The sequence below is a fragment of the Lolium rigidum genome, chromosome 1 (assembly GCF_022539505.1).
Source record: "Lolium rigidum isolate FL_2022 chromosome 1, APGP_CSIRO_Lrig_0.1, whole genome shotgun sequence".
Lineage (NCBI taxonomy): Eukaryota > Viridiplantae > Streptophyta > Magnoliopsida > Poales > Poaceae > Lolium > Lolium rigidum.
Genome location: NC_061508.1, coordinates 306,357,833 through 306,372,570, shown reverse-complemented (window position 1 = coordinate 306,372,570; position 14,738 = coordinate 306,357,833).

Here is a 14,738-nt window from a genome sequence, read left to right as displayed (position 1 = left end):
TATTTGCTCGGTGTCGCCAACTTTCATCCAGTCGATAGTCTGTCGACTGTCAGCAACCAAGGCGACAGTGTTTTCAACGGCAACCTTCATATTCTCTTGGCGCATCTTTAGTCCAAGGTCTTCCGGCGTATTGAACATCTTGGCAAGGTTGAGGAAAGTCGCAGGCTCCTCTTTCTTCGGGAAGAAGTAGGGGAACAATGCCGACAATACTGTGCTAGCATTCGACACACCCTCACGAATCTCGGACCCATGAAGCTCCAGATAGGAAAGTGCGTCAAGAACAGGATCATCGACAGGATTTGTCAGATCAAAATCCTGGTTTGTTTGGGCTGTCAAGGAAACAAAGCATTAGTGAAAAGACAAGAAATAACGATTCTCATAAAAATAGAAGAGATCAGCAAAATTATCGAAAGTGCGGCGGCTCCGAGTTTTCGGGCGCTTGAGGATTCCTTCTTCACGAGAAGCTTGCGCAGCTTTGTGCTCATCTAAGGCAGCTGTAGCATCCTCAAGTTTTTTCGCGGTTCCTCGACACCGGCAGCTTTCGCCTTGGCTTCATCGGCTTCGACCTTGGCTTTGCTAGCGGCGAGTTCGGCTTTCTTGCGAGCCGCCTCACTTTGCTCAAGTTTTCGAGCAAGTGCGTCGGCGCGCTCGTTGGCCTCTGCAAGTTTCTCTGTCGAGATATGGAAAGGAGAGAAAAGAAAGATCAAAAATCGCGACAAGCAACAGGAGTAAAAAATCAAGGGAAAAACAGCAAGTATAAAAGTCGTTACCTTCGGCTCTATTAGCATATTCACGGTACCCAATAAATTGGGAACCGATGCGGAGAAGATCCTTGATCATAGGCTGTTCAACGTGAACACAGAAAGAAAAACATCGGCATGAAAAAGAGAAAAAGTGTGAAAAAACAAAATAAGGAAAATATAGATGTCGACAAGCTTACATCATCTAGGAGCAGAGTCGACGAACTGCCCAACTGAGGGGCAGGTTCAACAATCTTTTCAACCCTTGCCCTTTTTGGTGAAGGAGCAAGGGGGCTTGATGGCGGAGTAGTGGTGACGACGTTTTGTTGAGGAGGCGACGTTTCTTCTCCTTCAACTAGCGTGTCTGAGACAAGTACAGTACGTGACGTGCTTGTCCGAGGAGCCACGTCAGTAGTTGGAACTTCTTCCTCGTCATCACTATTAATCAAAAAATCGGCAGCATAAAAAGCAAGACAAGATAAATATTTCGAGTACAAAAATAGAGAGAAATAAAGACGACTTACGAGCTGACGAGGGATTCAACATAAGGATCGTAAGCTGCCTTCGGATGAGAAGGAACAACTTCTTCAGTCTTAGAGGTGCCAGAATCTTCAACATCAGCCCTTTTCCTTTTGTTCTTTGGAGAAACAGCGAGGAGGAAGGGATTGCGTCGATTCACTGGCTTCAGACTCAACTTCTTTTTCATGAGAAGCCGCAGATTTGTGAGAACCCGCGACTTCACTTTCACGAATAGAAGAACCTTGAGTATCTTCGGCAACGATGGCCTGTTCCTCGACTTCTCCACCCTCCGGAAGAGGAGGAAGGGAAGTCATAGTAGGATGGTTACTGTAAAAAATAGTGACCGGAAGGAAAATTAAAAGAGATGACAATATAATGAGATGCGAGAGAAAGTGCAAAACAAGGTAAAAACTCGGCAAGACAAAATACCTCGGGGAGTGGATTGGCGGCGGCGTACGGTTCCACGCGACAAGAGGAAGGAATTGGGTCTTTACCCAGGCGAGAAAGTCTTCGAATCAACTTCTCCAAGTCCTTGGGGGAAAGATCACCGGAGATTCTGTTGGCGTCATTTTTACCACAATACGTCCAAAGGGGATTTTTGCGAGCCTGAAGAGGCTGCACTCTAATCCTAAGGAAGTAGGCAGTGATTTGAACACCAGACAGCTCTTTGCCTCGAGTGTTTTGAAGCTGGCGAATACGAGACATGAGTGCCTCTGTCGCTTTTTTCTCTTCCTCGGAAGCTTCGGCATCCCAGGAGCGACGGCGCTGAATTCTGGCACTTCCGTCGAAAGGAACTATGTTGTGCTCAACGGAGTTGGCGCTTTCTTCGTGAATGTAGAGCCACTTTTTGCGCCATCCTTGGACAGAATCAGGAAATTTGACGTCGAAATAGTCGACATCAGTACGAACACAGATAACAACGCCACCTATGTTATAAGTGACGTTGTGGGAGCCATTGCGGCGGAGGCAGAAAATGCGTTTCCACAGAGCCCAATTGGGAGGGATTCCGAGGAAGCATTCGCAAAGTGTGATGAAGATAGAAATGTGAAGGATGGAATTGGGGGTCAATTGGTGCAGTTGAATCCCATAAACAAAAAGAAGACCGCGGAGGAAATCGTGGATTGGGGTCGAGAGGCCGCGGATGAGATGATCAACAAAACTAACCCGATACTCCATTGGAGGCTTGGGGTAGCTTTCTTCGCTAGGAAAGCGGATGGCGTCCTCCTTCTTCATGAGGCCAAGCCTCTTCGGCATGTTGGTGTCTTGGTTGGAGATTTTGGATCTCTCCCACTCAAGATCCTCGGCGGCCATCTTGGATTCCGGAGTGCTGTGGCGAGTCAGACGCGCGCGCGGTGGCATCAACGGCAATGGCAGAGCAATGTGTGTGAGTGCGGAAGATCGAGAGAAAGATTGGGCGCGGGGAGAAGTTTTTGCGAAGAGGAACAGGTGAGCGGCGCAAGCGAGGGGATGAACGGAGGTTGAAGAAAGGTTTATATAAGAATTGGGTGAAGCAGTGTGCCGTTGGATGAAGAAATCGTGTGGTGAGAATAGACCCTCTAGATACAAGGGTAAAAAGGTATTTTTACTGAGATAGGCGTTACCGTACGTGCGCCAGAAAAAGCGGAGGACGTGTGTCCCCCACTTGCACGACGTGTCAACGTGGTGGAAGCAACGGACCCACAGGGCAGAAAAATCACGACTATTCGAGAAGGATGAAGTAGATTTGATTAAGGGAAGCATGTCGACAAGAAAAATAAAAGAAGATTGGCGACAGGAAGAATTATTCAATACTTCGGGAGCCTTTGATCAAAAACAAGTTTTTCCCCAAATGCTCGGGGGCTACTTCGACAAAAAGTAAAATTTCGACTATGGCAATATAGAAATTGCGGGAGCCTACAACCAAGCACAAGTTCTTGGCTGTAGCCTCGGGGGCTACTCCCATCGGGAGCGCTGTTCGCGCACCCGAGAGATAAAAAAAGAGAAGAAGAAAAAGATCATATTGGGAAATAATGACAATATAGCGACAAGGTGGACTAAAATGTTGAGCCTACAACCAAGCACAAGTTCTTGGTTGTAGCCTCGGGGGCTACTCCCATCGGGAATGCTGTTCGCGTGCCCGATGAAATTAACAAAGGAAAAATAGAAAAGAAAGAGAGTATATTTCGAGTTATAGTTAACTCTACATATACTCCCATCGGGAGAGCAATATAAGTCATATTTGACTCGATAAAATGTGCCATTCCAACAGCCGGAAAAGCACTCGACAATATATTCTCAGAACGCCGAAGTTGCGATCAATTTCTGAATGCCGCAAAATTGCGAAGGTAAGACCCCAGATCCGTTCTGCTGGGCGTGGCATCGCCAAAGACTGCGCTCTGCTACCTTTATCCGTATCAACAGATACGAAGAAAAATCCTAACGGACGCGTTAGGTACCCGATAAATTTGACTGGGACTCGACAGAATGGTAAGACCTTAAGCGGCACCTGTCGACGTTTACACCAGTATCCCGAGATCATGTCCGGGGACGTGATTTTGAAGTAGGTTTTTGCGGATTGCCACTAGAGCAGTTAACTAGTACCTGATCCGTCAGATGAACTAGCCCCAACTACCAGTATCCCTGTACAATATAGAATTTTATGTGAAGAAATATAAAAAAGTTAAAGCTTTCGAGTAAAAATAAACAGTGGAGATTTTCCCTGACTCTACGATTCAAGCAAAATCCCGGGGGCTACCGACATAGGCATCCCAAATGGGCCTGCCGAAGATGGTACCCGGGGTTTACTGGAGGCCCAATACCCGAAGAATAAGAAGATTCGGGAGCCCAAGATTTACTAAGGAAAGATAGAGTTGTAATAGGAAGTGTTGTTTGTAATCTGGCGGGATGAGTTAGAAACCATCCCGGACTCTGTAAACTTGTATAGCACGAATCCCTCGGCTCCACCTCCTATATAAAGGGGGAGTCGAGGGACGAAGAATCAATCGAATCATTGTCTGCAAACCTTAGTTTTCATAATCGTCGAGTACTTTTCGGCTGAAACCTTCGAGATCTACTTACCCTCTACTTCCAACTAAACCCTAGCCTACAATCCATAGGCATTGACAAGTTGATACCTTGTCAGGAGTCCCTTGGTGAAGATATCTGCATACTGGGATGTCGACGGCACATGAAGAACACGAATAACACCAAGTGCTACCTTCTCCCGTACAAAATGGATGTCTATCTCGATGTGTTTTGTTTTGTCCTCCGATATTGCACTGGATTATGCGCCAGGTAAACCGCACTGACATTGTCACAGAAAACAACAGTGGCAGTGGTGACCGGGCGATGAAGCTCCTGTAGCAACTGCCGAACCCAGCAGGACTCGGCCACAGCAGTGGCAACTGCACGGTATTCCGCCTCTGCACTAGACCTGAAGTCGAGAAGACCAGGATATCAAGTTGTCACCAAAAAACATGCAGAACCCGGAAGTGGAGCGTCTGGTATCTGGGCAACCAGCCCAATCGGCATCGGAGTAGGCAATGAGATTTGTGGAGGTGGAGGAGTGAAGGGTGAGACCTAGATCTAGTGTGCCTTTGATATATCGAAGAATGCTTTGATGAGGAGAAAATGTGGTTCGCATGGATCGTGCATATGGAGACATACTTGTTGGACGGCATAAGCGAGGTCAGGTTGTGTGAGTGTGACATACTGCAAAGCCCCGGCAAGACTGCGGTAAAGGGAAGGAGGGGAGCCTGTGGTGGCGGATATTTTGGCTTGTGTATCTACATGTGTGGAAACTGGGTGACACTCACTCATACCAGCACGGGAAAGGATGTCAAGACAATACTGACGCTGGGAGAGATGAAGGCTGGTAGATGTACGGGAGACAGAGATGCCGAGAAAGTGATGAAGAGGGCCAAGGTCCTTCATGGCAAATTCATGTGCAAAGGAGGAGATGATAGCAGAAAGAGCAGATGATGTGGAGGCGGTGAGGATGATATCATCGCCATATAGAAGGAGATAGGCAGTGGTGGTTTGTGTGTGAAGGATGAAGAGGGAGGTGTCTGATTTGGATTCAACAACTCCAATGGAGCAGGCATATGTGGTGAAACGTTGGAACCAAGCCCTAGGAGCTTGTTTTAGACCGTATAGAGACTTATGAAGGAGACACACATGGTTGGGATAGCGAGTATCGACAAAATCCGAGGGTTGTTGGTTGTAAACAGTTTCACTAAGATTTCCATGTAGAAAGACGTTTTTGACTCTAGTTGGTGAATCGGCAAAGAGGAGGAAATTGCAAGGGAAAGGATAAGGCGAATAGTGGCTGGTTTGACGACGAGACTAAAGGTTTTGTCGTAGTCGATGCCAGGTTGTTGGGAGAAGCCGCGGACAACCCAACGAGCTTTGTGGCGGGCGAGAGAACCATCAGAGTTGTATTTGTGATGGAAAATCCACTTGCCACTAACAATGTTTGCATCGGGAGGTGGAGGAACGAGAGACCAGGTTTGGTTGAGGATTAGGGCATCATAATCCTCTTGCATTGTGTGGCGCCAAGAGGGGTCACGTAGGGCGGTCAAATAGTTATGTGGGATAGGTGAGGAAACAATGGCTGAGGGATTGAGCCGTGTAGGGGGTCCAGGCAGATGGCCGGTGGTTGACCTAGTTCGGTGAGTTGGTGCGAGGGGAGGAGGTGATGGTGGGCTAGCTTGGTGCTGGTGCTGGGCTGGCAGACGGCGTGGAGCTAGGAGAGGGTGCAGGCGTGGGTGGAGCGGGTGCGTTTGGCGCAGGCATAGCGGGCGCATGCATAGCGGGTGGTGCGGTAGCGGACGCATGCATGGCGGGTTGGGCGGCCGATCGACGTAAAAGGATCGGTGGTTCGGGAGAAGGGTCGTCTGGGAGCGACTGGCTTGGTTTAGGTATAGGAGATGCATAAAGGAAAGTGTGTTCATCGAATATAACATGTCGTGAGGTTATAATGCGATGGGTTTGAAGGTCTAGACAGCGATAGCCTTTGTGGCGGGGGGGGTACCCTAAGAAGATGCATTTGGTAGATCTAGGAGCTAGTTTATGGGGTATGGTGGAGGAAGTATTGGGGTAGCAGAGGCAGCCGAAAACGCGGAGGTCTTGGTAGGGTGGGGTGTGGCCGAAGAGTGTAGTATAGGGGATGGTGAATTTTGTAGCGGCGGTGGGTCGGATATTTATGAGATAAGTTGCGGTGTAGGGAGCTTCGGCCAAAAAATGAGGTGGGAGATTGGCTTGAATTAGTAGGGTTCGGACGATGTCGTTTGTGGTGCGGATGGCACGTTCGGCCTTCCCGTTTTGTTGAGAGGTATGAGGGCAGGAGAATCTTAGGAGGATGCCATGGTTGGAGCAAAAAGTGTCAAGGCGAGTGTTAAGGAATTCCCCGCCGTTATCACATTGAATGGAGAGTATAGGTAGGTTGAATTGGGTGTTGGCAAACGAATGAAAGGCAACTAAGGTAGCATAGACATCAGATTTTTTGTGTAGAGAAAAACTCCAAAAATAATGGGAAAAATCATCGACAATAATGAGGTAATAACGATAACCAGAATTACTTGGAATTGGGGATGTCCAAAGATCACAATGTAGAAGTTGAAACGGACGAACACTAAATGTTGTAGAACGATAAAGGGTAATCTAACATGTTTCCCTAACTGACATGCATGACATAAGGTTGACCCATCTTTATTGGATGAAGTAGGCATATAGTTTTGAAGGCATGACATGGTGTGATGGCCAGGATGTCCAAGACGGCGGTGCCAGAGCGATGATGACGTGGTGTTGAGGTGGGCTTCAGCTTGGGGTGGGCCGGAGCTATTGCATCGAAGGATCACGGTCCTGGAAGGAAGAACCTTGACAGAGAAACCAGAGGGGTCAAATTCTATAGAGCAGAAATTGTCAGTGGTAAATGTACGAACAGAAATAAGGTTTTTGATAATATGAGGGACAATGAGTATGTTGCGGAGGAGAAGAGGGTGAGTGAGGGATTCGATTGTGGATGAGCCAGTGTGTGTAGCAGGAATTGTGTGACCGTTACCTACTGTGAAAAGTTGAGAAGATGGTTGTGGGGAGGAGATTATACCATAATCCGATGCCATGTGGGATGAAGCTCCAGTGTCCATGAACCACTCCTGATTTCTGGGAAGATGCAGATTGTTCGGCGCACTCAACAGAGCTGGAACAACTTGGGGCTACGACTGTCCAGGGTAGGCAGAAGGCGGGGTTGGTGGAGCGTAGCCATGCTAAGGTTGTCCGGTGCCGAGCGCGGTGTAGGCCTGAGGAGCAGCGCCCGATCGAGGACCAAGAACGCCAGGGGAGCGCCACGGCGCGCGAGGCTGCCATGGCAGTGTAGCGGGGTATTGATGGAGCTGGGCGCGTGTCGGCTGGCCGGTCCAAGGATTGAACATCCAAGGATCGATGCGGCCACGTCCGCGTCCGCCACGGCCACGACCACGGTTGGCATGGAAGAATCCGCGGCCGCCTTGGTTGTTGTTGTAGCCGATCGGGCACCGAGAGCGCGGGAGTCGCCAGAGCTGTGCCCCCCCCCCGGATGAGGCGCCCCCGGAAGGCGCGCCCCCGGAGGTTGCACCCCCTGGTGCAGGAGGGCGCTCATGAAGGGTGTTGTTGCCGCTCGCCCAGAGTGTCGTGGCGGCGGCGTTGGTGGCGTCCGTCTTGTGTTGGCGTTCTTCGAGGGTGAGAGCCGAGCGCGTCTGGAGGAAGTTCGGGAAGGGGACCTGAAATGGAAGAAACGAACGCAGATGGAGAAATTGATCGTTAAGCCCGCGAAGAACCGTGAGGACAAGGGTCTCGTCGGAGATTGGCTGGTCGACGTCACCCAGCGCATCGGCCAAGGACTTGAGCTTGGCGCAGTAGTCGTGTGATGTCTACGCACGCTTCTATTCCTGTAGACAGTGTTGGGCCTCCAAGAGCAGAGGTTTGTAGAACAGCAGCAAGTTTCCCTTAAGTGAATCACCCAAGGTTTATCGAACTCAGGGAGGTAGAGGTCAAAGATATCCCTCTCAAGCAACCCTGCAATTACGATACAAGAAGTCTCTTGTGTCCCCAACACACCTAATACACTTGTCAGATGTATAGGTGCACTAGTTTGGCGAAGAGATAGTGAAATACAAGTAATATGGATGATTGTAAGTAGTAATTGCAATCTGAAATAAAGATGGCAGCAAGCAAACATGTAACAGAACTTATTGGAAACGGTGTTTCAATGCTTAGAAACAAGGCCTAGGGATCATACTTTCACTAGTGGACACTCTCAACATTGATCACATAACTGAATAAATAAATGTTACTTTCTACACTCTCTTGTTGGGTAACAAACACCATTCATTGTGTAGGGCTACAAAAGCACACCTCAAGCCGGAGTAAACAAGCTACACAACATCCGGAGTTCATATTAAAGTAACATCTAGAGTGCATAATAGACCGTTGCAATTTAGACCGAGTACTAACATAGCATACACACTGTCAACAATAGCTATGAAAGGGGGAATAGATCGCATCAGTACTATCATAGTAATAGTTAACTTCATAATCTACAAGAGATTACAATCATAACCTACGGCAAGTACTACATGATGCACACACTGTCAACATTACACCATGGAGGAGGAATAGACTACTTTAATAACATCACTAGAGTAGCACATAGATTAATAGTGATACAAAGCTCATGATCACATAAAGATCACACCATGGGAGAGAGAGATGAACCACATAGCTACCGGTAGAGCCCTCGGCCTCGGGGGAGAACTACTCCCTCCTCATCATGGGAGACAGCAACGGCGATGAAGATGGCGGTGGTGTCGATGGAGATGACTTCGGGGGCAATTCCCCGTCCCGGCGGCGTGCCGGAACAGAGACTTCTGTCCCCCAAAACAGAGTTTCGCGATGGCGGCGGCGTCCCTGGAGTCTTTCTGGAGTTTCGTCAATCGGTGTCGGGTTTTTAGGTCATGACGGATTTTATAGGCGAAGAGGCGGAGTCGGAGGGGCAACAGGGCTCCCTCACCACGTGGCGGCGCGGCCAGGGTGGGACCCGCGCCCCCCTATGGTGTGGGTCCCCCTTGGCCCCCCTCCGGCTCTCCTTCGGTGTTCTGGAACATTCCGGGGGAAATAAGGCCTTGGGCTTTTGTTTCGTCGAATTCCGAGAATATTGCCCGAACAGCCTTTCTGGAACCAAAAACAACAGAAAACAGGTACTGGCACTGTGGCATTGATGACCCACAAGTATAGGGGGTGTATCGTAGTATTTTCGATAAGTAAGAATGTCGATCCCAACGAGGAGCAGAAGGTGTTGACAAGCAGTTTCGATGAAGGATTCACTGTAAATGCTCACAGACAAGTATTCAGGGGGTTTTGATGTAACAAGTTGAATAAAGTACGAGTAAGTAAAGTGCGAGAGTAACAATTGCAGCGAGTGGCCCAATCCTTTTTAGCACAAAGGACAAGCCGGTTTGTTTACTTATAATGACCAAACGTTCTCGAGGACACACGGGATTTTAGTCTAGTGCTTTCGCTACATACGGCTAAATAATCTTCATTGTTATGATAAGTGTTGTGTGGGTGAACTCGTGCTAATGTACCGCCCTTCCTAGGACTAATACATACTTGTGATTATACCCCTTGCAAGCATCCGCAACTACAAGAAAGTAATTAAGATAAATCTAACCACAGCCTTAAACTCCGAGATCCTCGCGATCCCTCCTCGCATCGATATACCAATGGGGATTTAGGTTTCTGTCACTCCAGCAACCCCGCAATTGGCAAACGAATACAAGATGCATTCCCCTAGGCCCATAAATGGTGAAGTGTCATGTAGTCGACGTTCACATGACACCACTAGAAGAATAACACCACAACTTAAATATCATACCATTGAATATTACTCAACCATAGTTCACTACTAACATTTAGACTTCACCCATGTCCTCAAGAACTAAACGAACTACTCACGAGACATCATATGGAACATGATCAGAGGTGATATGATGATGAATAACAATCTGAACATAAACTTGGTTCAATGGTTTCACTCAATAGCATCAACAACAAGTAGAGATCGATACCGGGAGAGTTCCCCTATCAAACAATCAAGATCAAACCCAAATTGCTACGGCGGTGACGGTGTCCAGCGGTGGAGACGGCGGTGATGATGATGGAGATGATGATGGAGATGATGATGATGGTGATGGAGATGATGTCCAGCTTGATGACGGTGACGATGGCGTCGATTTCCCCCTCCCGGAGGGAATTTCCCCGGCGGATTCCTGCCCGCCGGAGAGCTCTTTTCTCTCCGGTGTTCTCCGCCCGCGCGAGGCGGCTGTAACTCTTCGCGAGGTACCCTCTCGTGGCTTAGGTTTTCGGGACGAAGGATTTCGCGAAGAAAAGGAGGCGAAAGGGGCTGTGGGGCCCCCACACCACATGGTGGCGCGGCCATGCCATGGGCCGCGCCGCCCTATGGTGTGGGCCCACCCTGGGTCCAGCTGGCTCCTCCTTCTGGCTTCCTTCGTCATCTTGAAAAATAGGATTTTTGGTATAATTTCCTTCCACAGTTGATCTTCCGAAATATTGCGTTCTGACGGTGCTTTTTCCAGCAGAATTCTAGCTCCGGTGCTTGATCCTCCAATAATGATGAAACATGCAAAATAGATGAAATAACATAAGTATTGTGTCCCAATATGAAATATATCAATGAATAACAAGCAAATTATGATATAAAATAGTGATGCAAATTGGACGTATCAACTCCCCCAAGCTTAGACTTCGCTTGTCCCCAAGCGAAACTGAACTCAGTAAACAGGACCACATGTTTATGGAGTGAAGAGTCGATAAATAAAATACGGACAAGAAGCATCATATTCATTCACACAAGACATTCTAGTAAACAACTTCCTCATCTAATTCAACTTGAAACAAGTATAAGGTAATCACAAATAAAGGTGCATAAGAAATCATAGTTGGTGATGGCAAACTTCATTCTTGGTTAGAGAACAATTAACAGATTATACTTATCTCATTGAGCAGCGCTCTCATGTTAAAGTTTATAAGGCACAACTTGCATACTCAATCATAATGGTCCTCATGATCATTGATAACTTGCAAAGCTATATCCATTCAGATAAAACTTGTACTAAACAAGGAAGAATAAAGGACATGATGAAGCAAATCACAATATAATGGTTTGATCACAACTACTCAAATGCTTGCTTGAGATGGAGGGAAATAGGTTTACTGACTCAACATAAAGTAAAAGACAGGCCCTTCGCAGAGGGAAGCAGGGATTAAATCATGTGCTAGAGCTTTTTCAGTTTTGAAATCATATAAAGAGAATAAAAGTAACATTTTGAGAGGTGTTTGTTGTTGTCAACGACTCGGTAGCGGGTACTCTAACCCCCTTGCCGGACAACCTTCAAAGAGCGGCTCCCATTTTATTTTTATTTTGTGTGGCACTCCTTCCAACCTTTCTTTCACAAACCATGGCTAACCGAATCCTCGGGTGCCTACGCCAACAATCTCATACCATGAAGGAGTGCCTTTTTATTTTAGTTTTATTATGATGATGACACTCCCCCCAACCTTTGCTTACACAAGCCATGGCTAACCGAATCCTTCGGGTGCCGTCCATCAATCACATACCATGGAGGAGTGTCTATTTAGTTTAATTAATTTGGGACTGGGAATCCCATTGCCAGCTCTTTTTGCAAAATTATTGGATAAGCGGATGAAGCCACTAGTCCATTGGTGAAAGTTGCCCAACAAGATTGAAAGATAAAACACCACATACTTCCTCATGAGCTATAAAACATTGACACGAATAAGAGATACTAAGTTTTGAATTGTTTAAAGGTAGCACATGAAGTATTTACTTGGAATGGCAGAAAATACCATGTAGTAGGTAGGTATGGTGGACACAAATGGCATAGGTTTGGGCTAAGGTTTGGATGCACGAGAAGTATTCCCTCTCAGTACAGGTCTTTGGCTAGCAAGGTTAATTAGCAAGCATAAGAGTCGAAGGAAACAAACAAATATACATGTGATAGAAACAATCATGCATCTTCCTTGTAAGCACAAACAGTTTTAACTTCAGAATAAAAAGCTATGAGCTAACAAGAAAGAAAGATAATGAAACATCTACATGTATTTCTCTTTTCTACTTAAACCTCAAAGTATTGTTGCTATTGACCAATGCTAAGTTTGCCAAAACCAAACAGATTTATTCAATGCTCCCAAAGTGATACCAATACTAATGACAAGGTAAATCATATAATAGAGATTGCAAACTAAAATAAGATGTGCAATATGTAAATGATAAGACTTTTCATTAATATTCTATAACGATAACTCACAGCAAGGGATACATAGACAACCAACTAAAGGAGAGATACTTCCAAACTGCAACCCATCTTATATGATAACTTCCCTACTCATGATATGACACTACTTGACAATAAAAAGTAAAAGGTAGTGATAATGTGATACCGCGGCACTCCCCCAGCTTGGAACAAACCAAGGGGATGCCAATACCGATGATGAATTACTCCTTCGGCGATGGTGGTGATGAACTCCTCCCGCGCTTCTTACGAACTCCTTCAACTTTAGTTTCTCAGCTTGACAATTCTGCACTAAGACTCGAAGAGATTCATTGTTATCTGAAGTTGGCGATGATGACCTTGTGATGCGAATCGAGTGGTATTCCAAGCATTCTTCGGAGACGGCAATTCTCCTCCTGGAGTATCTCCACTTCTCTTCTCAGAGCCCGATATTGATCACAAAACTCATCGGTAGTCCGTAGAACTTCTTCCAACATAGGGAAGGAGTCGAGGCTAAGAGCGGGTGGTAAGGGTCCCTGCAGGTTATGAGAAAAAGAACGTTGAGTGTCAACAGATCCCACCGAGATTTTGCTTGCTCCCACCGGCTTGCTGCTCTTGTCTTGATGGCACCTTCTTCACTTCTTCCTCAGAAAGCCCCTTGCCCTTGTTGTTGGAGGCCATGGTGCTTCTAGACCGAAAACAGATCCTGGCAGAAACAGCTCGAAACAAAACACGTCGAGAAAACGATATACGGACCTCCAGGGGTCCGGGGGATTATATAGCAAAAAATTTCACGACAAACGGAAAGTACCAGATCGAACCAGAGTCGGAAAGGGGCGACGGGGCGGCCAGACCATAGGTCGGCGCGGGCCCAGGTCAGGCCGCGCCGGCCTATGGTGGCACCCCCTCGTGCGTCCTTTCCACTCCGTTTCGAACTCGTAATTTTTCATATTTTCCAAAAACAGCAAAAATATTGTTCGGAAGGTAAATTGCGTACTTTTCATTACCAGTACTGTTACCTATTCAAAGTCGAGTTCTGGCGGACTGTCAATTTGCCCTTTGATGAAAGCCTCCGGTGTTTCCACTCGAATAATATCAACATCAACATTATAAGAATCACCCGAGATATAATGCTTGAGTCTTTGTCCATTCACCACTTGCGTAGCATTGCCTTGGAGAGAGCTAATTTTGATTGCTCTCCGAACGATACACCTCCTCGACAACATATGGTCCTTCCCATTTCGAGAGTAATTTCCCGCAAAGAATCCGAGACGAGACCGATACAATAGGACTTTATCCCCAATATTAAATTCTCTTTTGATAATCCTTCTATCATGCCATTTTTTAACTTTCTCTTTAAAGAGTTTAGCATTTTCATAAGCTTCACTTCTCCATTCATCTAGAGAACTTAATTGCAACAACCTCTTATCACCGGCAAGTTTAGGATCTTTATTTAATTCTCTAACTGACCCAATAAGCTTTGTGCTCTAGTTCTAAAGGTAAATGACAAGCTTTCCCATAAACCATTTTATAAGGTGACATTCCCATGGGATTTTTATAAGCAGTTCTATAAGCCCATAGTGCATCCTTCAATTTACTAGCCCAATTCTTTCTAGTTTTATTAACGGTCTTTCCCAAAATAGATTTAATCTCTCTATTTGATAATTCCACTTGACCACTAGTTTGAGGATGATAAGCGGAAGCAATTCTATGATTAATACCATACTTAGCAAGAGTTTTTCTAAAACCTCCATGAATAAAATGAGAACCTCCATCGGTCATAATATATCTAGGCACTCCAAATCTAGGAAAAATAATGTCTAAAAGCATTCTTAAAGAGGTCTCACCATCAGCACTTTTTATAGGTATGGCTTCCACCCATTTAGTAACATAATCAACAACAACAAGTATGTGAGTGTTACCTTCTGAAGACGGAAAAGGTCCCATGAAGTCAAATCCCCAACAATCAAACGGTTCAATAACAAGAGTATAATTCATAGGCATTTCATTACGTCTGGAGATATTACCAACCCTTTGGCATTCATCACAAGATAAAATAAACTTCCTTGCATCTTTGAAGAGAGTTGGCCAATAAAAATCTGATTGTAGAACCTTTTGCGCGGTTCTTTCTCCGGCGTGATGTCCTCCATAA